Source organism: Polypterus senegalus, chromosome 3 (assembly GCF_016835505.1).
Source record: "Polypterus senegalus isolate Bchr_013 chromosome 3, ASM1683550v1, whole genome shotgun sequence".
Taxonomy (NCBI): Eukaryota; Metazoa; Chordata; class Cladistia; order Polypteriformes; family Polypteridae; genus Polypterus; species Polypterus senegalus.
In genome coordinates, this window is record NC_053156.1 from 271,320,621 (window position 1) to 271,346,690 (window position 26,070).

The 26,070-nt window shown below is 42.1% G+C and overlaps 1 protein-coding gene across 1 annotated transcript in view; it reads left to right on the top strand.

Annotated features, from left to right (window-relative positions):
* Positions 1-677: 677 nt before the first annotated feature.
* The window catches only part of pik3c2b (phosphatidylinositol-4-phosphate 3-kinase, catalytic subunit type 2 beta), a 125,121-nt gene continuing 99,728 nt past the window's right edge, over positions 678-26,070 (top strand). Inside the window, exon 1 of the mRNA XM_039749181.1 lies at positions 678-1,085. The gene's annotated coding sequence lies outside the window, so the exon portion shown is untranslated. The remainder of the gene's footprint in view (positions 1,086-26,070) is intronic.

Sequence of the window (26,070 nt, forward strand, 5' to 3'; positions counted from 1 at the left end):
AGTATTGAGTGTTGCTTAAAGTGGATAAAAAATGAATTTATGTATTTTTAACCCAAGGCTGCAACATAACAAAATATGAAATAAATGAATACCTTCTGAATCCACTGTAAATATATACCATACCGTTTTCTAAACCTGCTTAATCCTGAGCAGGGTCTCAAGGGGCTGGAGCCCCAGCAACCACTGGCCACAAGGCAGGAACAGTCCCCTGGACAAAGTGCAAGTCAGTCGCAGGGTGAACGCACACACACACACACATTTACACAATGTAGACACTTTACAACTACAGCAAGTGTATACAGCATATATAATTATAATAATGCTGATATTTTAGATAGCATCTCATACATTCCTTGATCTCACGGATCGATGTCTGCATTTTCAATCCGTTTCTTTCAGTTGCCTTGTTAAACATGGTTTTGTAGTTATTAAATTCCTTTTTTATTCTGATCTTTGTTTCTCATGTATTCATTTTCTTTGATTTGATTCCCGTTTCTGTGGTTACGGCCACAGTTGTCTCTGTTTGGCTGCAGGGGTGGGGTCTTGAGAGGGGTTGGAGGGGGAGACCTTGCCAAGCCCTGCAAGTCCAGTCATAGCTGCGGCACACGCACTCCCGCCGAGATTTCGCTATCGGTGCCCGCAAGGCGGCGCAGCTCGACCTCTTCTACAGTGGAGACGGAGAAAGGCAAGGCAGGGAACGAGAGAAAGAAAGAAAGAAAGAGAGAGCGAGCGAGCGAGCGAGAGGGAGGGAGGAAATGCATTGTCTGCTCACATATGCCCGAGACGCGGCCCGGCCGGGAAGAAACATCGGCTCGCTTGTGACAATCTGACGCCGAACCGGATCTGATTAAACGGACTTCAAGTAGAGCACAGTCAGCTGTGACCACGTTAGTCTTTTCCAGCAGGTGAAGGCGAAGAAGTGACAAGTGTAGCCGATCTGGGATTTGTTTAAGCTAGGATACAAGACACGACAAAGTGCGTCTGCAGCGTGAATCTGACAGCGGAGTGAACTCTGCAGCAGAGCGGTGCCGATCCGTTCCGAGAGGAGGCAGACTCCAGAACTAAGTCATACCGGGAGAGCTCAGGTGAGGGGGGCACCGCTGCGCGGTTGGGTGAAAGGGAGTGTGGAAGAGGTCATCCAAGCGGGGTTCATTCCGCGTGTGTGTTCTGGTTATTCAGACAAAAGCCCGGGCACAATGAAGGGGCTGCTCGTACCTTCTCTATTGTGCGCAAGCGCTAGCAGGTGCACTCCGAAGAATGCTCGGTATGGTCTCGATGGCGACTATCGTGTAACTGACAACTTTTCGGTTGTACCGGAGGTAAACACTATAGTGGATGATCCGTCTTAAGATCTTTGTTTTGGGCGGGATGGATATCGGGAGCAATCCTCACAATAATAATCACCCCATGGGAGTTAGGGATGTTAAAACCACTGGTGGGGTGGCCGGATTGTTATCACTTACTTGTGGCAGATGAGATAATTACTGAATACTGCACTTAAATAATATTACCCGAACTCAATGAAGGGGATTCGGTTCAAAAACAATAACCTTTCCTGAGAGCTCAATGGCGATTATAACATACCAGCTGATTTTGTGAGGAAAGGGACCTTCGACCACAATTACTAAGAACAGCAATTCTAGAGACCCTCATTTGTAAGCAAATATGTAACAGAGAGCAAGTGAGCAGTGAACCCTGAAACGCCTCTGTTGGCCAGGATGATGATAAATGGTCAGGCGTTGAATGTAGATCTTTGTTATGTAATTCTGTATTGATTTATTCTTCTTTGGTATTTTAGACAGGCCATTTATTAAGCCCCTTCTTTACCTGTTTTTAATTTTCTCTTTCTTGTAACTTTTTCTTTTTGTATGAAAATGTAGCTGCACTAATTTATGTAGGTTCCCCCAGTCTAGCAACATGACTACCTCTCAAAGTGTGAGTTTCTAATAGTGGAGCTTGATGGAAAGTGATTAAGTTTGGGGCCAAGAACAGACTGGTGGATGCTCATCTAATATCACAACCCTGGAAGCCTACTGATCATTTTTTAGGTGCTTCCCAAAGTATAAGTAGAGTAATCACAGTGGATGATGATTCCTGAAAACCAGCTAGCGACTTTAACTAGACTGACTGTACTCAATAGTGGAGGGTGCCATTAGCAGCTCATGGAAAGGATGTGTGGTGATTGTGAGTGATGGTGGGTGGACAGAGATGATTACGTACTGGTTCTCAGCTGATCATCTTTAGGTAACTGCATCTATATTTGAATAGGCAAGGTGGTATGAAGTGGGCATGGGTCTGGATAGTAATGATCTGATCTTAATTGTATGTTATCTTGGGTGAAATTAAACGCTCCCTACTAACAGCATTGAGAGCACCCTTTCCCATTGTGTGACTGTGTGGCATGCCAGCTGCATGGATGCCAATCTGAATGATCTGCATTGTGTGATGAAGGTGGCTTAGCAAATCATCGGGATGGGCTTCTTGCATCTGCACAGTGTATATGTTAGCTCACTGAAGTAGAAGGCTAGCAGCAAAAGTGGGGAACACAACACACCCTGGAAATTCCTGGTTTGACCCGTTACCATCGGTATAGAGTGATCCAGTCTCACACAAACAGACTGAAAAATATATTTTTTTTCCCCAGATAAAAACAAGTGGCCTCCATCACCTCCATGCCCAACTGCTGAGAACTGATTTAAACCCCACCTTGATCTGTTATTGTACACACACACAATTTAGCCCCCAAAGGTTTAGTCATTTATCATTTATCTATTGCTAGTTATTATTTTACTATTCTTTCTTTCTTTATCTATCTATCGATCTATCTATCTATCTATCTATCTATCTATCTATCTATCTATCTATCTATCTATCTATCTACTGGGGACAGGTGAAAGGAACCCTAGGTGCTTTGGGGCAGGGGCGGGGATTGGCGTTTCTTTGAACTGAGGAAGAGATAAGAGACATGCCTGTTAGTGGCATCCCCTCTCTCGCCCCAGTAGGATATTACATACCTAAATAAATACCTACATACAGAAACGATGGAGAGGAGCGGATTTGAGCCTCTGAATGACAATGAAGGGCTGAGGGTTTTGGAGGGCCGGAAACTAAAGCTTCGCTCTTGCTGCAGGCCCCTGCTCTTTGGTTGCCACTTTCCACTTGCTTGTATTTCATACTCTGGTCCTTCCTTGGTGTTCCTCAGTTGCTCAAGTGTAAATATATATGTATATACTGTGTGTGTATATATATATATATATATATATATATATATATATATATATATATATATATATATATATATATATATATAATATTTGAATTATTTTCTATTTATTTGTTGCTTTTCCTAAGAGAGAGAGAGATAGACCTTTATTTGTCCCCTGCAGAAAACTGTCTTTTTACAAAAGCTCCATGAATATATAAGCTCCAGAATAACTCACAAGAAATAAATCTAAAAAGAAACAAAACCGTTGATTTGGCAGTCACAGTCAAAGTGAGGCACTATAAAGGTGAATTGCTGTTGGTATAAAGGAGTTCTATTGTGTTTTTTGACACGCTTCTGCTGAATAATTCAGTGACTGAAAGTCCTCCGTGTTGGTGTGTCAGAGAGAGGATGTGTAGCATTGTTCATAACGGCACTCAGTTTTGCTGTCATCCTCTTCTCTTTGTCTACCTCCAGGGTGTCCAGAGTTTTAACTAGCTTGTTGGTTCAGTGGGCCCCTCTTGAAGTGATGTTTCTGGCCCAGCACACCACAGTGTAGAAAATCACATTGTTGTAGAAAATGTGAAGGATGTCACCCCTCAGATTAAATAAAGGAGAAAGAGTCTGCTCTGCCCTTTCTTCTATAGATGTTCTGTGTTATGAGACCAGTCCAACTTGTCATTAATGTGGACTCCAAGTAGTTGTAGGAGTGGACCACCTCTACATCCACTTCTTGAATAGTGACTGGACACTGAGGCTGTTTGGTGTGGTGATAGTCAATAACCAGTTCCATGTTAAATGCAGACTATTATTTCTCTTCCTGACTCCTCTACTTCGTCTCATCTCCCTTTATCAATACATTCCATAAGTGCATAGTCAAATGAGAATTTCTGCAAATGACTTGACCTGGTGTTATATTTATAGTCTAAGATGTGCAGAGTGAAGACATATGGAGACAGGACTGCTCCTTGTGGTGCTCCAGTGTTGCTCATACAGTCCCTGAGCCTCATAAATTGTGACAGAGAGTCCATTATCCAGGGCACCATGGGTCCATCCACCTGCATATCTCTTGAGTTTACCTCATAACAGGGATGGCTGGATGACGTTGAAGGCACTAAATAAATCTAAAAACACAATCCTCGCAGTGCTGCCAACTTTGTGCAGGTGAGAATAAGCCTTGTGGAGCAGAGAGATAATTGCATCCTCCGCTCCAGTCTTTGTCTGATAGACAAATGCAGTGCGTCCTGGTGGTCTGACAAATAAACATTTCTTCTTCTAATGTGAAGATTATCAGGTAGACTGCATGAGAAGGGCTGTGGAGTCAGAGTAGGAGTTGGAAGCAATTATTGGGTTTCTAGAGTCGGAGTCTATAAAAATGTATCAATTTCAACTAAATGTAAATTGTAATGTATAGTAATGTGTTAAAAGTTTCAATTTTACATATGCTATTTTAAAGAAACTTATTTTCTGGCCTTTTAATAAAAATATAACCTGTTTTTTAATTTTGTAAGTTTAATCTTTTGTTAAATGTTAAGAAGGTGTTTGTTTCTCACACTACAGACTCTGATGTTCTTCTTCTCTTATGCAGTTACCCATCTGGGCCTTCCCTTTTATTCCTATCCTGTTTAAATCTCGTTCTCCCTCTTTTCTCAAGACAGTAATAAACACTTTAGAATGAAATCTTAAATTTCTTGGCAGTCAGTCCCATGGAATAACCTTTATTCCGAAAGACTAACATCTCTTTATTATAAAAGGAAATCCTGGGATGAGACTTTCTCTGAGATAATTTCCAGTCCTGTGAGAGAATTTCAGGTCCCGCGAGACGAGACTTTGTGCCAAGAGATTTTGACAAGTCCCGCCCTCCTCTCAAACATTTACAACCACGCCCACGGTCCACTCACTTCTCATTCGTGTGAATGCTATTGTCAGACCCAGTTCCTGCGCTCTCAGCTCCAAGCTGGGTCTGAAGCAAAAGACAAAGAGTAGAAGATAAAGTAGAACATTGATACACATGCAGAGCAGGTTAGAGATTATGAAAGTACTAAAATTCCAAAGTCTTAAAAACTGATAGTAAATATCGCATAAGCGCTAACAAACGGAAATTATTATTCCGTGAAATAACAGAACAGCGAAAAGAGATCAAATATATGGACATAGGTGATATGACAGAAGTATGTAGATATTGTATGGCTTGAAACTTTAAGTCGGAGACTTGTAGATCGTCTAATTTGTGTTGCCATCAGGGAAAAGGAGTGTTTCTTCCCAATGAAGAGATTTATCCGCGAGGATTAAAAGATTTGTTGTTTGGTGAACGTGAAATCCACATACTTGAGTGGCAGAGACGTGAAGTAGCTGGGGTGTAGTGCAGGCCGGAGGGTTGATGAGCGATGCGAGCAGGGGGTGAAGCCCCCTAGTTTTTCTTAAAGAAAATCTGTTTCATGTTGGCCATTTTGTAACCCAGAAGTGAAGTTTTGCAATGCCAGTACCTTGTAACAGAAGTAAGAGTTCAGTGGGGCTAATGCAGTTACAATGGTTTCTCTAATAACCAATTAGCATTAATATGTAACTAATTAAGGATAAGCTTAGGGAGATTACTATTAGGAATTGCTGCTGAAAAAGGGGCTTTGTAGCCATATTTGATTAATAAATGAACACTCTGTCATTTCAAGCAGTAATAGCCATTATTCACACTCATAATGCCTTGGCTATAATTTTAAATCATTTTAATGATACCTCAATATAAAGGCATCAATTCCTTTCAAAAACATGAACATTTCTAGGTGACCCCTAACTTTTAACCTGTACTGTATATTGGCTAAGATTACAAATAGAGGACCTGGAGTCCGAGAGAGTGGTACAAATAAAATTGAGGAGTCGGCATCACAGTTAATGGTTTTGTGTACCGACACAACAGCCCTGTGCATGAGGATTACAATAAAGGGCACTCCGGGAGCTCATTTGTTTAATATCACTCTGCAGGGACAGGGGTTTAAGAGCAGAGTTCTTAAACCGTTTCAGCAACTTTTGATTCTGTAGTGTGCATTGTGCAGCAACTTTTAATAAGCAGGCCTGGCTGCGTGTGGCCTTAAGCAGCTGTGCACTGTGGTGGCCTTGATGGAGGGGGGAGATGTTGTGAGGTGGAACACCGAAAGTGCTTGCTGTTGTGTGTGCTGTAAAAGACTTTTCATTTTTTTTGATTGTTTTAATAATGAGATAATGGACTGCACCCGTGTCATCGTAATGTTACAGTAAGGTGGTGTTCCTTTTTTTTTGGTCACAGAACATTGATTTTGATTTGTTGCCTTGAAGTGTTAAAACCACATCCTACAGCTGTGTAGTAAGTGGGATGGTGGGGGTTGGGGACAGTCTTAAGACCCTTTTACGAGAGAGTACAAAGTTGGTACTGTATGTGGCAGTGTGACAGCCTTTTGTCTCTGAATTGCTTGCCCTTCATTAGTATTTGGGGTTATGATGGGCTCCTCCTGATGTGACTCGTATGGGAGGTGTGCTGAAGTTAATATGGTGCACATGAAGCTCTTTATAAACCTGGCTATGTTCATTTCTCTCCTCCTGAAAGCAGAGATGATTTGGGACTATGTACAGATTTTGTATTGTAAGCTAGTGAGGGAAGAAGGGATGCTGGGCTATAAACAAGGTCAATCGTATTACATTTTTTTCCTTAATCTGAACAACAAACCCAGCACAGCTGAATAGTGCGGCCAAAGTGCCGGCCTTTTTTTGCTCTCTAGGCGCCACTGTCTGAGAAGAAGGATTGTGCATGTGGGTCACAGGGTGGCTCTGTCTGTGTACCTCATTGTTATCCTGATGGGCAGTTATGAGATTGGACTGAAAAATCGGCAGGCTTGACGTTCAAATCCCTCCTGTGGTGCAATGTTTAGCCCTCAGTAACTCGTTTTGCTTGCCTATGCTACAAAAAACATAGGCAAGAGTTGCAAGAGAAGCTTTATCAGCGTATATCTGTAAAAGGAAATCAAAACATGGTGACAGTTGACACAGGAAAAGAAGAAGAAAAGAAAAACAGGTTAGTGAAGACCGAGCGGCCAAAATATTTTTGTAGCTTTTGTTTTCACTGTTTGACTATGAAATGAACCCTCGCCTATTTTTTTTTCCCCATCTAAAGCACACTTTAATAAGAAGTGTATTTTTCTATAACCTTAATGGACCTTGGCACATGATTTGCAGTGAAAGGTGCTCTCCAAAATAATTTGTCTCTCTGGATAGCATGACAGTCTTCTGGACCCCGCATGAAGTTTCTCTAGTGGAGATGCAGGTCCTTCCTTTTTTATATTATAGTATGTCATCGAGCCTTTGGCATAGCAGGCCTGCCTAAAACCCGGCTCCTTGGGGCTGCCTTTGAAATGCTTCCCACGACTCAGAAGGATATTTTAAGAACTGGAGAGCATCCAAGGTTATTGTACTGGTGATAAAAGTAATGCCCTGCTTGATTTTTGCTTTGTTTTGGAGGAGAGTTCAAGGTGAATTCATTTTGGGATCATCTTATTAAAGCGCTCCTTTGGTGGTTTGGGCAGTATAGCAGTGCAGCGGTTGGTGCTGCTGCCTCCCAGCTCTCGAATCCTGGGTTTGAATTCCAAAGTGGAAGTTGCACATTCTCCTTATGTCTGCATGAGTTTTCATGCCGTGTACCTCATGGTGTGGTCACTGTAGCTTTCCCTGCTCTCAGTGTTGGTGTGTCTGACAATGCCCAATGATGGACTGGCAGCCAGTCCTTAACTCTTTCAGGACTGATGCTGACTTTTGTCAAAATTCAGGGGTAGAGGACGGTAATCGGCTGTAAACTGAGACAGAACTCGCCCTTACGTTTTAGTTTGACTCTCTTTGCTTGAAGGAAAGTTACGTAGCTTTGTTGGCTTGACCTCGATTCCTGCGCATGCAGGAGTGGTGAAGAGCAAACAGACTCTAAAATGGCAACAACGACTGCCAAGACTAAAGCAAATGTGCAAAGCAAAATACTCCATGGACGTTTTACGTATTATTGCTGAATCGGACTCTGACTTTTTGGACTCTGAGTTTGATGCAAGGGATCTGGAGGTGGAAAAGCTTCAGCCTATTGGTCCCCAGCTAATTGCGGTGCTGAACATGTCTTTGTAGTGGATATGCCTACAGCAGCGTTCGCCTAGGAGGACCACCACTTATGATGACAAGAGGTAGAAACCATATTGCGTCACACTGCGACTCCCACTGTCACCCACCTGCTGTGTGAAGACAGAGTGGTAGCCGGCCTGCCGTTTTTTGGAAAAAGTATTCAGCCCTCAAAGAGTTAATGTTTCCCACTTTATTCCCAGTGCTGTTTTACCACAACTCTGAACTGAATGAGCAGGTTAGTAAACTGATGAATGGATAGTCTTGTCCTTACTTTCACTAGATAATATGATTATGAGAGTGAGTACCCATGTAGGACTGAAGCTGGACATTAGGGTGCATGGGTAGTGCTGCTTGAAAATGCGAGGCTTCTCCTGTAAAGCCGATGTCACATTAGGCAACATCTAGTCATTGGGTATGTCACACCTGCTGACTGCTGCTGCTGATCTTGTTGCTGGGCCATATTGGTTTACACGACCAATAATCACTGGGTATGTCACATATAATGACTGAAAGCTGACTTTTCAGCACAGTTCCGCTTGCCTATTTCTGTGACAGCTAATAACGTGCTGCCTGATTAACCCATCACTGCGTGAATGGTTAACAGCTGCAGTACAATACAATACAATACAATTTATTTTTTTGTATAGCCCAAAATCACACGAGGAGCGTCGCAATGGGCTTTAACAGGCCCTGCCTCTTGACATCCCCTCAGCCTTGACTCTCTAAGAAGACCAGGAAAAACTCCCAAAAAACTCCAGTAGGCAAAAAATGGAAGAAACCTCAGGAAAGGCAGTTCAAAGAGAGACCCCTTTCCAGGTTGGTTGGGTGTGCTGTGGGTGTCAAAAAGAAGGGGGTCAATACAATACAATACACAGAACAGAACAAATCCTCCATACATTATACAAATAAAAATTTTAGAAGTACGTAGCAGTACAGTGAGCTCAGCCACAATCTTTGCCCTTTTTTCCTTTTCCAATTCTGTTGTGGCACATGAAATGCCAGACATCGGGCGGATGAGCTTCTCTTCAGTATGTGAGTTTCACTATACTCGCATTTCTTATTCTGCATTGCTGCATTATATGAATTGTACTTCAATTCATTGGTTATTAATGCTCAAGCCCACAGTGCCCAGCCCTACGACCGAAGACAAAGTCAGACCTGTTTGATTGTGCCAGAGTGAGTCATTGGTGTAATGGACAGCATGCAGGGGCTGGCAGCCCAGCCTGAGTTGAATATGGAGTCTTACCCGGCCGGCAGGCCACAGCAAAGGAAGGACGGAGAGTGATAAGCATTGCTGCTTATTCTCTTCCCCCAATACACTAGGTGGCAGCCTCCCTGGTGTAGGATTACCACACAAATGGCCACAGTTCATGCTGGGACCTGTAGTTCTGTGGGGCAGCCCTGTTGGTTTCCGTGGGGCCGCCAGGGGGAGCCGAAATGATTCCGAATCCCAACATTTTGGGACTTCCAATTGACCCAGAAGTATATTCACCCTAGCACTGGGAGTACTCCTGAGTCCAAGATGAAAGAGACCACTTAACCTCTTCGGTGAGTCTGAGTCAGGAGAGGAGAAGGACAAAGCTCGCCTGGAGAAGTAGAAGGAGAGTAGGAAAAAAAGGAGAATTATGTGGTTTATGTTGTTGTACAAGGTACTTGCAGTGATTTTTAATGGAACTTGTGTCATTGTGATTATGTTTTAGGGTTTTGTTTTGCTGCATTTCCTGCTGGTGGTCACACTGGGTATGTCACACTACGTGACAGGCTTCACTGGAGCACACCAACGACCGCTTTCAACTCACAAAGATTATGTCAATGAAGGCTACAACTGAAAATCGTTGGAAAAATCATGAAATACAAGGTGGTCCTAAGGAATTTGGTTGACCGACTGCCGCATGATAAGGAGTAATGTTAATTTTAACCATAGGACAAACTAGGCAGTTCAGTGAAACGTTTGATAGGCAGATGTTTGTGGACGTTTCCGTTGGATTTCATGTCCAAATCCTTAATCAACTATAGGATGTGTGGCACAGAAATAAGAGGCAGTGTATGCTGAAAGGTGTGTGTACGTGATCATAATGTCACTTGACAGTTCGTGAGGTTTTGGAAGGCACCTACCAACGTTGGTGATTTATTGCAACTGTAAAGCAAACACAACGAAAGCTTGCTGTTTGTAACGTCTGGACACATACTGTATAGGGTGGGGCAGTGCACTATGGGTATCGACTACAGCTACATCTCCTGTTGCATTGCACGACTTTTCCAGTGATTTTCAATTATGGACTTCATTTACATAATCTTAATGCATTAGAGGAAGTCATGGCACACTGCTGTGCTTGTGAGTCGTGTAGTCTGATGTACTCAGTCCAACCACTCTGCTACTCATCGCAACAAAGTCAAACACATTTTATTTTGTCTTAAGTTGTAGTTGTTGAGAACCAATGAGCGCTCAGCCTTAAATGCAATGCATGTAATTCAACTACGAGAAATAACAAACGTGGATGTTTTGGAGAGGCTCATCTGCCTGCTGTCTTATGTTATATGTATTATGACAAAATGCAAATAATATGAGAGCTGAGTTTGCTGTACCCGGAAAGCATTCATACTGCACCGGCTTTGTCAGGCATCCATTTTGTCAGAAAAAGGGGTTGAATTGCAGTACTTGGGAAATGTAAAGCTCTGCTGGAAAGTTGTCATGGAGTTGTGTAGCTTGTCATGTTCTGTGATTTCTGGTTATGTATTCTGACATCCTCTTCCAGTCGTTGAGTTTGACAGCCCCCCTGACTGGGAGTCATAAAATATGCCACTGGCTTAAGCAAATTAACTAGTTCTTCGTTGCCTTGTACATAAGATACGCAGGAAGCACCTTTGCCTATGGAGCACATTAACTATAATGTGCCATGTTGTGCTCTTCCGAAAAAGAGTTCTGCACTAGTGGTTGAAACTTCAGTTATGTTGATTGATGAACAGTTTAATAGTTCATGTCAGAAAAGATCAATTACCTTTCTACCCAGCTCCTTTTTTTTGTATATATCCTTCTGTACACCTGATTCTGTGTGCAAGCCCACAAATTAAAAAGGCAGCAGAATCTGAATGGAGAGCTCCCTATTTATTATGTTACCAATCAGTCGCTCGTCAATAATTTGGCAATTCTTAACTGATCTGTTGTTTTCATTGTGCTTGGCCAAAGATTTGTTACTGCCTTCCACTCATTTTGCAGGGTCCGGCTCTGAGGTGGAAGTGTCTGGGAGACGGATGTAGGCCTACAGGGCTACCCTTCTATAGGGTGGTCCAGATTTAATTATGCAATTTTCATTACGCTATTTTTTTACATAGAGATTTCACACAAAATTATTTTTGTTGCCAATAAATGGCAGCACCTGCCCTGCATTCTAAAATGGCGGGGAGATGGTTGTCAGTCGAACAGCAGCAGGTGCGATGAGTTCGCTTTTTTATAATTGCATAATTAGATCTGGACCACCCTGTACTTGCCTCCATACATCCTGCACGCCACTGTGAAATACCAATAAAGCTTCTTCATGTAGAAAATTTTTAATGGCAAAAAACTGTACACTAATTAACGTTGACCAGATGAATGTTTAATTACAGGAAGTTTAAACTGTAGCATATACAAGATAGCCAGGTTGGTATCTCATTAGATGTGTTTATTCTCGGATCAATGTGGGAAATCAATAGAAGATCAGGTAACATGCAGTGCTGTTAACATTAAGTTCTCGGAATGAGCACATTGTATCCATTTGCTCAGGATTTATTTTTTTCCAAAACTTGCTTTCAGATTAAGTGTGTTTGGTGATTTTTATCGATCAGGTTAAATTAACTTGTGACTATAAATTAGCTTGGAATGAATGGTAGCAACTGTATTTGTGAGTGTGTGTCATCAATATAGTGCATTGGCACTCTGTCCAGGGTCGCACCCTGCATGTCAAGAAATGTGGATTTGGTAAATAGATGGAATATTTAACTGAGCTTTACCTTTACAATATGCACTTCCTTTCACAGAGTACACCTTTATAAGCTCCCTGCATGTCAAGAAATGTGGATTTGGTAAATAGATGGAATATTTAACTGAGCTTTACCTTTACAATATGCACTTCCTTTCACAGAGTACACCTTTATAAGCTCTCCCTACAAAGCAAACAGGAGTAGAGTTCAAAGTAACAAGATGCATGCAGCATTATTCAAAACAAATAAAATTTCCAGGATACAGTTACATTGTTTTTACGTAATGTTAATGTAAAATGCCTAAAATAAACACATAATCTATATATATAATTCACTAAGACAGGACAACCATTGAAAGCACGCCGGAAGGGGCGTGGATTCACTGAGCCACCGACAAGTAAGACACCTATGGCGCACGCAGGAAGGAGCCACGCCCACCAACTCTTGGCACCTCCGATCCATGTTGACTGTTCATAGAGGCATGTTTCTCGCAGAGGTGAATCGCCATATGCAGCGTGTGAAACTGTTTGTGAGGGGTATCCCATGGGATCTTTAAAACAATCCTTTACAACTGAGGTTAAAACACAATGAAGTAAGCAGTCTTTAAAAACCGAGTTTTCGATTACGACGCACGACCTCGTGCTCCATAGCAAACTGTTTTACACGCTACATACAGCAATTCGCATCCACAACAAACGTGCGTCTTCTTAGATGCTCCTGCAGGAACACAGAAAGTCTACATGAGTCACAGGTGCATCTGGACTGTGCAAAGATGACAACGACTCAAGTGACGAGTTGGAGGTGGGCACATGAGCGATGGCGGTCTGCCAGTTTTCATTCACGGACGATTGTGTGTTGGTTCGTTCCGTGGATTGTTGTTATGTTGCTTTTTTTGCTGATTTATTACATTACCGATTTTTCAAATGTTAATTTTCTCCCTGTGCTTAAAAATCATTAAAAAACCGGCCTGATTATGTTAAATTCGGATACATTCACATTTAAAATGCATAGTGTTAGGTTCAAAGTACATCCTCTAGATTCTCTGCAATGCATCATCAATAATGTTACCTGTGGCCATTGGGTGTTTGGGGTCTTTTAGCATCATCCCCCCCTCGCCCAGGTGACCCAGCCATGATTGATCAGTCCCCAGCCTGCCTCACACCAGCAACAACCCCCAGATTTTAATCCAAAGCTACCTAGTGGCTTCATCTATGGCTGTTCTCTTTGCAGCCCCTGTAATAGCCACCTGGTTGAATGCTCTGCACAGTGGGAGCACACCTTTATTCATTCTCAGAGAGTCCAGCAACCAATACAACTCTACCAGTTCCTGGTACTAGGTTAAACCAAAATGTATTGGCAATTAGAAAATTATGGGGCAAAGGATAGAAGCTGATGTAATACAACACTCACGCAGCGCAGTGCTCTGCCATTAGTCTCATTGAAGCAATAATTAAATGAACGTGGATGTTGCACTGTGGGATTGCCCCATTATTAAACAATGTGCCATAGTGAGATTTCTGTGGTCAGAGGGAGTGAAACTTGTTGATGTTGGGTTCTGCAGATCAGTAAGCTGTTTGGGTACCCATCTTATGCAAAATTTACAGTACCTCAACTCATCATGCACTATGGCATGTGCAGATCCATAGCTGACATCCAAATGTGCAGCAATAGTGGATAACATAATCCATCGGTCTTCTCTCATGAAGGCGTTCACCATGCCGATGTAGACTTGTATACACAATGTTCATGGTCAACCAAATCAAGCTTTGTAGGCTACACTTGTCCTTCCCAATTTAAACCTTTCTACCCATTCATAAACTTTTTATTGAGTCCTGCTGTTTTCACTTCAGTACTGAGTCAACATTCTCTGGTGAATTTCATCAGGTTTCACTCCCTCTGATCAAAGAAATCTCACTACACAGGGCTGTCTTAACATATGGACACAATAGGCCAGGGGCTGCAGGAGCATATGGGCCCACGATGTTTCTGATGCCCATGTATGTTTCTGTTTTGCTATCAAAATGGGGACCCCAGTGCACTGCTTTGTTGGGGCCTATAATGCGTTGTTTGGTAATGGTGTAATCCTGCAGCAGAACGTCCATGTTCATTTGACTTTGGCTAGACTAATGGTAGAGTGCTGTGCTATGCGTGTTATACCCATAAGCCATTGAGAATGTGTTGTATTGTATCAGCTTCAGTCTGTTGTGGTTAGCTCATAATTTTCACACTGCCTTTTCTTTTTGATTTACCCTCATACTTGTCATGCTTTTTTTTTTTTGTTTGCTTCCTAAATGCATCATTCCCTGGGTACTGTGAGCTCAGAATAATTAGTTGTTAGGTAGCTTCTGACAGGCTGATCATGTGTAGATGAAAAATTGTTAAAATTATGTGTGCTGGAAAGCTCAGTCTTTTGCCCAGGTCCACTTTGGGCTGCTAGTCAGATGCTGTAGTTGAAGACCAGTGTGTATTACAAGCTGTAACTATAGCCTCTCTCCAGCCTTGACAAAAGCCAATGGTCTTCTTTTGAGGATGTTGATATTTAATGGTGTTGATGGCTGTGGCTACACTGTCAGCAACTATGAGCTCCTTGTAATGGACCCAGAAGTATCGGCCTTACTCAAGGATTTTCTGGTAGCTGCTGAGAAAGTGATCCAGAGATCGTCTTCTTTCCTTAGATGTGAAGGTTTGCTGGGCTCGATACCGTATCCCAAATGCCTTTGACAAGGAGCTGGACATGATGGAAGTCAGATATTAGTCCAGGTATATCTGCGCCATAGTGCCCTTTCCCACCTAGTTCATGCTCCATGCTCCCTAAACCCCATCATCCTGTTTGCCCTTTCTTCCTCCACACTTACTCACACTTCTTCTGGACTCAGACTGTGTCGCTCTTTGCCCTTGGCCTTATCAACCTAGATATTTTAGTACATGCCATGTACAACATTACAACTGTCTATCACACGTCACATCAAGCATGCCATAATGGAGTAGTCATGGGTGGCATACAGCAAGTGTGTCTGCCCGTGCCGAGTGTAGTGAATGACGTTGAGGAGAAAGAAAATTGAAGGCTTTTTGGACAGTTTTTAATGAGCCAGACCTTGCAGAGTAGAGATATTTTCCAGCCAGTGATATATTTTCAGAGTTTTATTTTTTTTTCCAGTTGATGGGTTCCAGGTATTTGAAGCCTTAGAAGCAGTGGGCACAATCATGAAATGAATCCTTGAATAACATCTAATAGTCTGCAACACAGTGATGATAACAGATACAACAACATCATAAAATCTAAACAAAAGACTGGACTTATCTCCTTCATTATGTGACTTTGAGAGCTATCTGAACAGATTATAGATATTGTGATGCCCACAGTAAACCCTGTAAATGTGATTTTGTGATAATTTGCAAGATGCCGTTGACTAGCATTGGCCCAGTGAAACTGTCACTCCTCTCTTCAGGTTGATACATTGGCTCCCTGTGCAGCACGCGTTAAGTTCAAATCCCCGGTGCTTGCCTACAGAGTAGTCAGTGGGTCAGCAACTGTGTATATGGAGACATTGGTGAAGCCCTATGCGCCCACTCAGGTCTGCCAGTGAACAGCGTCTACTGATGCCACCTCTGCGTGGTATCAAGTCTCAATCCAGACTCTTGTCCTGTGTAGTTTCTAGTTGGTGGAATGTGCACCTTCATCCATACTGCTGACTCCCTCAGGTGTACAGGGCTGAAGAGCAGAATTCAAAAATGTATTTCACAAAAACTGTATAAGACAGAAACACATCACTGGATACAGGAAAGTTCAAAGTTTGGTCCTATGGCCTTTGAGCTTGCATGCACCTAACATGAGCACCATGTGTACTACAGCGTGACAAACATCAAAACGGTAGACCATTTCTTACCACACACGAGTCAACTAGTCCCTAGTTACTGAATTCACAGCTTCCTCAATTCGATGTTGCAAATCTTGAAGATTAGCGGGCATAGGTGGAACAAACACTCTTTCTTTAATGTACCCCCATAGATTAAAATCTGGAGACCTGGGAGGCCATATACGATGAGCAAGATCTTGTTATCCAGCACTTCCAATACAATTGCATGCAAAATGATTTCTCTTGTGGAGTTGTCGCCATTTTACTATAAGCAGGAAACAGCACTCGTTGCCATTCCCTGGTACATTTAGGCAGGCTTTTAAACTTTGAACTTTCCTCTATCCAGTGATGTGCGGAATGTGTTTCTGTCTTATACCATTTGTTTGAAATGCATTTTTGAAATCTGCTCTTTCATTTTGAATAGCCCGGTATTTAAGAAGCCACTGAAGAGCCATATGGGCGGAGTGGTGGCTCTGAAGCTAGGGATTTGCACTGGCAATCGGAAGGTTGCCGGTTCGAATCCCGTAAATACCAAAAGGGACTCTGCTCTGTTGGGCCCTTGAGCAAGGCCCTTAACCTGCAATTACTCTGTCCTGGGTATGACACTAATCTGCATCCAGCTCTGCATGAAGGCCCTCCAACCTGCAGGTACAAACTTGGGGGTTGCTGGCAGAATTGGCACTCCAGCCACCATAAAAAACCTCGCACTGTTCCACTCCGTCTGAACTAGTGTGGTGCTGAGGTATCCCATTGCATCCCATTGCATGCCTGCACTTGGGTCCTAATCTGGGTCCTGAATTGGTTTGTGGTGGGTGCGGCAATGCACTGTATCACTGCGCGCTCCTAACCTCATGAAGAGCCATCTGTTCTGTGAATATCTGTCTAATTGATTGAAGAAGAATACAACTGTTCTCTGTGATCTTTTATATTGTTGGGTAAGTTTAATTGCTTTATCGATTATAATCCACGATTGTAAATTATTAATTATTATATCTTTTCACCTTTTGTTACTCATCTTGTGCATGCTTTGTAAAATCACTGTTCCCAGCATACAGCTTTGCATTTTTGTCATTTGACTGGCTTATAGCTGGAGGGAAAATGCTGTATTCGGCAGAACAGGTGATTAAAGTATGTCGTCTTTGTCAAACAGTGTGAGCCATCTCTGAGGCAGGACCATTGTGATTGTCTTGCTGCAATATGTAAAATATTCTGCTTTTGTTTTAGGGAAGCTTTCCCTGCCATAAACGTGGCCATTGAAGCCGTTTTTTGCATTACTACCCCCTTTTTTTTTTTGTGAATGGTCTCGGGGCTGTCGCTTTGTAATCACAGATGTGTCCCAAAGGGCAATGGGAAAGGAAGGATGGAAGTGAGAAATCAAAACCAGTCAAGCAGGAAGTCACAGCTAACATCTGTTCACTGCTTTCAAATAACCAATAGTGTCTGATTTCTTGCCCTATTTACAAAGCAGCAGATCAGATGAAATTACACAGCGTAACATTCTGAAACTTGTTTCATCCAATTCAGGGGGGCAGGGGGCTGGAGTCTATTCTAGCAGCAATAGTTGCAGGGCAGCAACTAACCCTGGATGAGTTGCTGGTTTTGACTACAGGGGTCTCTCACATACACCATCATTAGCTAAGGCTGACCATTTTCGATTTACTGATTAACCTGACATGCAGTAATGTGCAGACCCCACAACCGCAGTGACCAAATGTGGGATTCAAACCTAGGACTCTAGATCTGTTAAGCTGAAGCCCTGAATCACTGTACCACAATATTCTCTGGTAGACTTCTGCATTACAGATGCTTTAGGATTGAATTGCTACAAGGAAGGAATTAAAGCATTAGAGGTCCAAACGGAGAGTCAAACAGCAGAAAGCAACAATTGAACTCGGTTCAAAGAAAAGAAATGGGCCGCTCGAAGCTGAGTATGGAATGAAAAGAGTTTTTGAAAACTAAAAGTGAAGTGAATGGCACTGCCTCACAGATCTTGCATCTCGCATCTTGGATTCCAATCCCACTTCTGGTTGTTATCCATGTGGAGTCTGAATGTTCTTCTAGTGTATGTATGGGTTTTCTTTCAGATGCTCTGGCTTTCCATCTCTATTTCTCTGTTTCTCTTCCCTCTCTGCTGGTTTCCTTAAACACCCCCTAAAAGACATGCATGTTATCTTAGTAAAATACTCCACCCAAAAAAAATTATACAGGGATACATCATAAAGTAAAGGCAATTTGAAAATTACGCAGTGCCCGCAACAGATAGAAGCGGATGTAGTATAACACATTTGTGATGACTTATGGGTGATTTGAACATTCACAGTGCAGTGCTCTACCATTAGTCTAGTTGAAGCCAAGGTCAAATGAACATGGACACTCCGCTGCAGGATTGCACCATTGTTGAACATTGTTGGGCAGAGAAAGCGAAACTTCTTGAAATTCACCAAATGATGTTACCTTGTACAGAGCACTAAGCTGTTTGGGTACCCAACTTATGCAAACTTTACAGTACCCCAAGTTGTCATACAGTATGGCATGTGCAGATCCATAGCTGATATCTGAATGTGCAATGACAATGGACAGTGTAATCCATTGGTCTTCCCAGATGAAGGCATTCACCATTTCGATGCAGGCTTGTGTGTGTGATGTTGGTGGTCAACCAGATTGCACTTCATTGCTTACACTTGTTCTTCTTACTTTAAACCTTTCTACCCATTCATAAAGTTCTCGCTGAGTTACAGCATGCTGTTTTCAGTTCCATACTGAGCCAACACCCTGTGGTGAATTTCAGCAGGTTTCACTCCCACTACCTGAAGAAATCTCACTATGGCATGTTGTTCAACAATGGTGCAATCTTGCAACAAAGTGTCCATGTTCATTTGACCTTGGCTTCAACTAGACTAATGGCACACACGCTACACTGTGTGCGTTCGAATTACCCATAAGCCATTGCAAGTGTGCAGTACATCAGCTTCTATCTGTTGTGGTTACTGTGTGATTTTTCAAATTGCCTTTACATTTTGATTTACCCTCATTGTTTTTTTTACTTACCCACTGTAATTTGTATTAATGCCTAGAAAGTAAATTAATCTCATAGATTCATTGAGAATGAATATAACAAGGTTTCTGAAAGAATGAGATCAAATGGTGACCAATGGCAAACAACAGCAATCAATATAAAAACATCCATGAAAAAATGCCACATTATTCATGTCGTGTAAATCACACGTCAGCTCATCTAGTTGTATGCTCACATTTTCCAAACCATTATATCCTAACTACAGGGCCACAGAGGTCTGCTGGAGCCAATCCCAGCCAATACAGGGCGCAAGGCAGGAAACAAACCCTGGGCAGGGCGCCAGCCCACTGCAGGGCGCGCACACACACACCCCCACACACTAGGCATACATTTTTAGAATTGCCAGTGCACCTAACCTGCATGCCTTTGGACTGTGGGAGGAAACCGGAGTACCCGGAGGAAATCCGCACAGGCACTGGGAGAACATGCAAACTCCATGCAGGGAGGACCCAGGAAGCAAACCCGGGTCTCCTAACTGCAAGGCAGCAGCGCTACCACTGAGCCACCATGCCGCCCACACAGGTGTTATTTTGTGAAAAATTTGTAAAATAAATAACTCCAGAAAATTAAAGTAGTCCACAAACAGGAAGCCCCTTCACACAGGCCTGTGCATTTGAATTGAAGACCTGGCTCTGCCCCTTATTTATTAATCAAGAGTCCTGTCTTTATTTCAAAAGCACGACCTCATGTGATGGGGCTTTTTGTTTGAAGACTACTTTCACTTTATGGAGTTATTTATTTATCAACACATTAGCAAAAGTGTTTAATGCTTGGAAAACATACAGGATTACATCACATAGAGATTTGTACATAGATAACGTCTTTGCATCCTACGAACAATTACACTCCAAATTTCCTATCACGATTTTTCCACTATTTCCAAATTAGAAACTTTACTAAACAAAATCTGCCCAATTTTCATCACCTCACACTTATTTCTATTCCAGAAGAGATATTGGTCAGTCTTGAGGACTCGGATAGCATTCCTATAATAATATAAAACCATTTTAAAGTCCCTTCCTTTCAAAGATCCATTGGGAAAAGGATCTCTCACTCAACATCTCAGAAAAGGAGTGGAAGGTAGCAATGTACAGAATTCACTCTAGCACCATATGAGCAAAGCATATAATTATTCAACTTAAAGTCTTTTTTTGAGCACATCTGTCTCGTCTAAGATTATCTAAGATGTTTCCAGGGCAAGGTCCAACCTGCAAACGTTGCAATCGAGCTCCAGCCTCATTGGGCCATACACTCTGGGCGTTCACCAAATCAACATCATTCTGGACCAAAACTTTTAAATGCCATTCAGACAGCCTTGGAGTCACAATCCCTCCTAATCCACAAACAGCCGTGTTTGCTGGGCTCCCAGATGGGCTTAAAGTGGAGAAGGACAAACAAACTGTAATTGCCTTTACTACACTATTGGCACGTAGACTTATCCTGCTCAACTGGAAGAATCCTAACTCTTCTCTTTTAAGTCGGTGGATAACTGATGTTATATACTACTTGAAATTGGAAAGAATGAAATACTCACGTAAAGGATCTGTACAAACTGTTTTAAAAACCAGGCAGGATCTAATCAATAACATTTTAGAATAAGCATTTATGCTGGGGAAAAGGATTCTCTTTCCTCTTTTCTACTCTTAAAGTTTTACTCTGGCTGTTGGCCCTCCTTTCTTTCTCATGGGTGGGGTTGATTTGAATTTAGTTTTGTCAAGTTTGACTTGCTTATATGGAATGTTACTAGCATGTAATAAATTCAATAAAACAGAAAAAAATACATTAGCAAAAAATGCATGCATTTTGCATGTTGTGAGTGTACTACTTACTGGATGACCTGATGTGTAGATTATGCGACACGAGTAACAAGAGATTGTTTTCAAGGACACGTATTGTTTACTGTTGGTCACCATTGGGTCTCATTCTATCAGAGACTTTGTTATGACTGTTCTCCAAGAAAACATGACTTACACAAAGTACATGGGACAAGTACAATATAAAAAAATCATTTTTGATTGGCCAATTCCTTCTACTGGTGATATCAAATTGGCTGTGTGTGAGTGGCCCAATGTGATGGACTGCTGTAGTGTTCACAATTCATTTCCGCTTTGCTCCAAAAGCTTCTGGGGTAGGCTGCAGCCCCTGATTCTGAACAGGATTAAGCTGGTTTGAGAATGATGTATTAAGCTATGTTTAGAGGTGAATATGACCACTGAAGTGGGAGTGAAGAAGCAATTGGTTGGGTGGCATTTCGGCATTGGATTCACCTTGTCTCATTATACCCAGTGGACATAAGAACAATGGTCAGTTTAGGCTTAAAATGGCACATTATCATCCAAGTTATTAATAGTTTGTACTGGAGGAATGTCACTACCTTGTGTGGCCATTGAATTTATTTATTTAACTCTTTCAGGGTGGATGTCGACTTTTGTTGAAATTCAACGTTAGAGGACTGTAATCGGCTGTAAGCTGTGAAAAAACTCCTATTTACGTTTCAGTTCAACTCTGTTTGCTAGAAACATGAGTAACAAGAAGCAAACACCCACTAAAATATCATTGACATATAGCGAGAGATCAAAGCAAACGTGCAAAGCAAAATACTCATGTTTAGCATATTATTGTTGAATCCGACTTGTCTGACTCTGATTTTGATACAAGTAATCTGGAGAAGGAGATCGAAAAATGAAAGTGAGGTATTGGCATCAGCTAATTGCTTCCCTGCTGTTTGTGGTGCTGAACACTTTCAGATAGCTGATGCGCCTACGACAACGTTCACCTGGGAGGAACACAATTTACGATGACAAGAGATACAAACCAGATTGTGTCGTACTGCAACCGCCATCGCTTCCCTCCCACTGTACAAAGACTGCCAGGTAGTCGGCCTTCATGCAGCTGCCAGAAACGGCAAACAGGTGGTGACTGCAGCCACAGCACGCAGCATCAGACATTTTTTGTTCATTTATGTGTGAAATCATTGCTTTTTGTGCTTTTCAAAGTTTTTTTTAGAAACATTTTCAGCCCTCAAAGAGTGTATTTAAATGCTGATTGGCTTTTGGCAGAGGTGCTTCTTTGCATGTTGATGGAGATTTGTCATATGTTAACGTCCACTTCCTTGGGGTCGGCGTTCCCATTGTTTAGCACCACCGTCCTTTACCCATATTGGTTAGACTGTTGGTCAGACCTGAAGCTTTAATACAAAGTGACTTGTGAATCAAAAGTTTGTGACGGGGCAAGTTGGGCATTACCTTAGACTGAAGACTCTTCATTGTGTTGTAGATGGGATGTAAACAGCAGAGTCTTTTGTTTTCGAAACACTAATTGCCCGCTATTTTGTTTGTGCTTCCCTGATTGGTTTCTGCTCATTACAACGTGTCATTTCCTGATTGGTCACAATTGTCGACACTGCTATTGTGGGCTGCATCAGGAGTGGGCAGGAGGAGGAGTACAGGAAGCTAATCAAAGACTTTGTTAAATGGTGCGACTCAAACCACTTACACCTTAACACCAGCAAGACCAAGGAGCTGGTGGTGGATTTTAGGAGGCCCAGGCCCCTTATGGACCCTGTGATCATCAGAGGTGACTGTGTGCAGAGGGTGCATACCTATAAATATCTGGGAGTGCAGCTGGATGACAAATTGGACTGGACTGCCAATACTGATGCTCTGTGTAAGAAAGGTCAGAGCCGACTATACTTCCTTAGAAGGTTGGCGTCCTTCAACATCTGCAATAAGATGCTGCAGATGTTTTACCAGGTGGTTGTGGCGAGTGTCCTCTTCTACGCGGTGGTGTGCTGGGGAGGCAGCATAAAGAAGAAAGACGCCTCACGCCTGGACAAACTTGTTAAGAAGGCAGGTTCTATTGTAGGAGTAAAGTTGGACAGTTTAACATCTGTGGCAGAGCGACGGGCATTAAGCAAACTCCTGTCAATCATGGAGAATCCACTGCATCCACTGAAAAGGATCATCTCCAGGCAGAGGAGTAGCTTCAGTGACAGACTTTTGTCACTGTCCTGCTCCACTGACAGACTGAGAAGATCGTTCCTCCCTCACACTATGCAACTCTTCAATTCCACCCAGGGGAGTAAATGCTAACATTATTCAAAGTTATTGTCTGTTTTTACATGCATTTTTATTACTCTTTAATATTGTTTTTTGTATCAGTGTACTACTGCTGGATTATGTGAATTTCCCCTTGGGATTAATAAAGTATCTATCTATCTATCAGCATAGCAGACATAGAAGAGGTGTTTTCCATGGAGCTTGTTGTGTGGCCTACCTGTTTGCATCTAAATTGTGTTTTGTACAGTTTGAATGCTGCATATGTGCTCAAAAGGCAAATCGGTGGCTACAATTTTGCAGTAAATCCCGTGGTCAGAGGCATTACCATCCCTTCGATTTTTCTGCCAATGCGTACGTGCCCAGTGTAGGTGAATGTCTACGTCATGTCATGTCATGTCAAGTCTTTAGTTGTTTTAGTGTAGACGGAGATACTTTTGTAAGTGATGTGAAAGCGCTAGTATGGGTGGTGATCGCTTTGGTTTACATGAATGCTAGTATAGACGTAGCCTAGTCATTTGGTTGAATGAGGATATCAGTGTTAACAGATAGAGAATTTGTAGTAATTAAGACTGTACACAAAACATTTAAAAAAGGGACTGGGACAAAAATTATATTATATAGTTGTGGGGACATACTGTAGCTCTTGCGTGTCTGGTGAAAAAAAAAACAGTTTTGTTAGTTTATAACAGAGAAACCTGCAAGTTCAGAAAGGATATGGCATAAAGTGCTGTTGAAAGGCACTGCCACTCAGTGTCTTCTTGGTACTTTTTTCTGCTATTTGGTAGCTCAGAACTAGCTACTATTTCAGGGCTCTCCATCATCAAGAGAATATTTTCTAAGCTTTGACTCTTTCTCTCACAAGGCACGTGGCCAGATTTCAGTGCTGAGGTACAATATCAATTGCCCCTGTTTACCTGTACACTCTACATTTCCACTTTTTTTGTGTTGTACAGTTAAGTAAAGTCCCAAAATGTATGGTAAGCTCCTCAAAAGCTCCCATGTGACAACATATCATCATCTACACGGAGCTACAATACACTTTTAACCCTTATACTCCAACCTCCACTCCTTGCCTTGTATTTTTTGTTTTCTTCCATGAAGCTGCTAATGCTCTGAGCAAAACACGGATTTGTTTGGCTTTACCCATTATCAAGGAATTAACATCATTTTAGCTTGATGAGCTTACGCTCCTCATTGAGCACATTTTTTCAGAGCACAAAGAGTTAAATGGTGCTTAAAGCAGAATCAAGTCAGCATGTCTGTGTTTTTGGGAGGACAAACTTCCTATTCAGAGCAGGAACTGACAGCGAACAGAGGCGAAGTTCAGATTTCAGCTGTGCCGTCCGTCGGCCCCGATCCAAGATCTGCTGCCAGTCTGGCTGTTTTGCATGAGCATAAAGCGGTGCCCATGTGAGTATTTGTTGTAGGGCAACTCTTTAGTGCGTGGATGCAAAAAGACTAAAACATAAAAGCTAACCCAAACAGCCTCACATGCCAGCTGGGATCTGGAGGGCCAAACTGTTGGCATGCCCTGGCATTCAGCATAGTGTCAGAAATAACAAGAGCTGGTAGTGATCTTCTGCACCCCACCTTAATGTTATCTCTGCTGTAATGCACGTATGGCAGCCAGCAAGTTTCATGCAGGATATGTTGGATAGCCACCTCTTAAAGACTGGCAGTAGGCTTGTCTGTCAGGTTTGTATGAGACAAACTAGAGATCAGTACTACTGTGGAAATCGCTCAGAGAGTCAGCCACAGAGGCAGATTACGGGCAACTCATTTCCAGCATCTGTTTTGGGTCTGCAGTTAAATCAAAAGCAGAGGAGCTCCGCTGATGCACTGGAAAGCTTTCCTTTTTCATCAGTTATCTGTGACACAAAGTCCCAGTCTCACTAAGTAATGGCTTTGTTAACAACTTTGGCATAATGTTCACTAAGGAAGGCGCTATATAATTTTGCAATAAATAATCCTTTTCCTTTAAATACAATAAACATTTCTCTGTGAAATACATTTCATCATAATGCTGCTCAGTGGTTATTGCTGCTGCTTTATGCATCCAGCTTTTTATATTCAGTTCTTGATCTGTGTGTAGCTGAGGCCCCCTCGTTACCCTTTTATGTTATAGATAGATAGATAGATAGATAGATAGGCAGGGGCATGTTTAGTTTTTTACAGAAGCTCAATAAATAAATAACAACCCACAAATACACAAAAGAATTACTAAAAAGAAAGAAAATTTCTGACTTGACTTAAGATAAGAGAGCCATCACATGGGAGAAACTGTTAAGGCGTATTGCTGTAGGTGTGAAGGAGGCCCGGTAGTGTTTCTTGATATTTTATATATTCATAGGTTGGCACCTTACCCAGTGTCAGTTCCTGCTTTATGCCCCATGATGCCAGCATACACTCTCACCACTGCTGCGGCACTGTATTGGAAAAGCAGGTTAAGTAAATGACTTATTATTCCATCTTAAACAAGTTTGGATTAGAACCTGGAAGCTGAAAGATTCAAAGTGCTTTTTGGGTGTTTTTACTGTATTCCCTGAATTTACTGTTTCTTGTTTGAATTATAACCTACCTTAACATTTTTAAATCCAATTAAACTCTTTCAGGGTCACAGAGGGCCGCCATTATTATTTTTTTTTAAATGTATCCTCATACTGTACAGTGACCTCCACACTGTTTAGAACAAAGACACATTATCTCTCTCTCTACCCTTCTGCTCCACAGTTTAAAATCACAAATCAAACAATTCAGACATCGTGATTAAAGTGCACATTGCAGACTTTCATT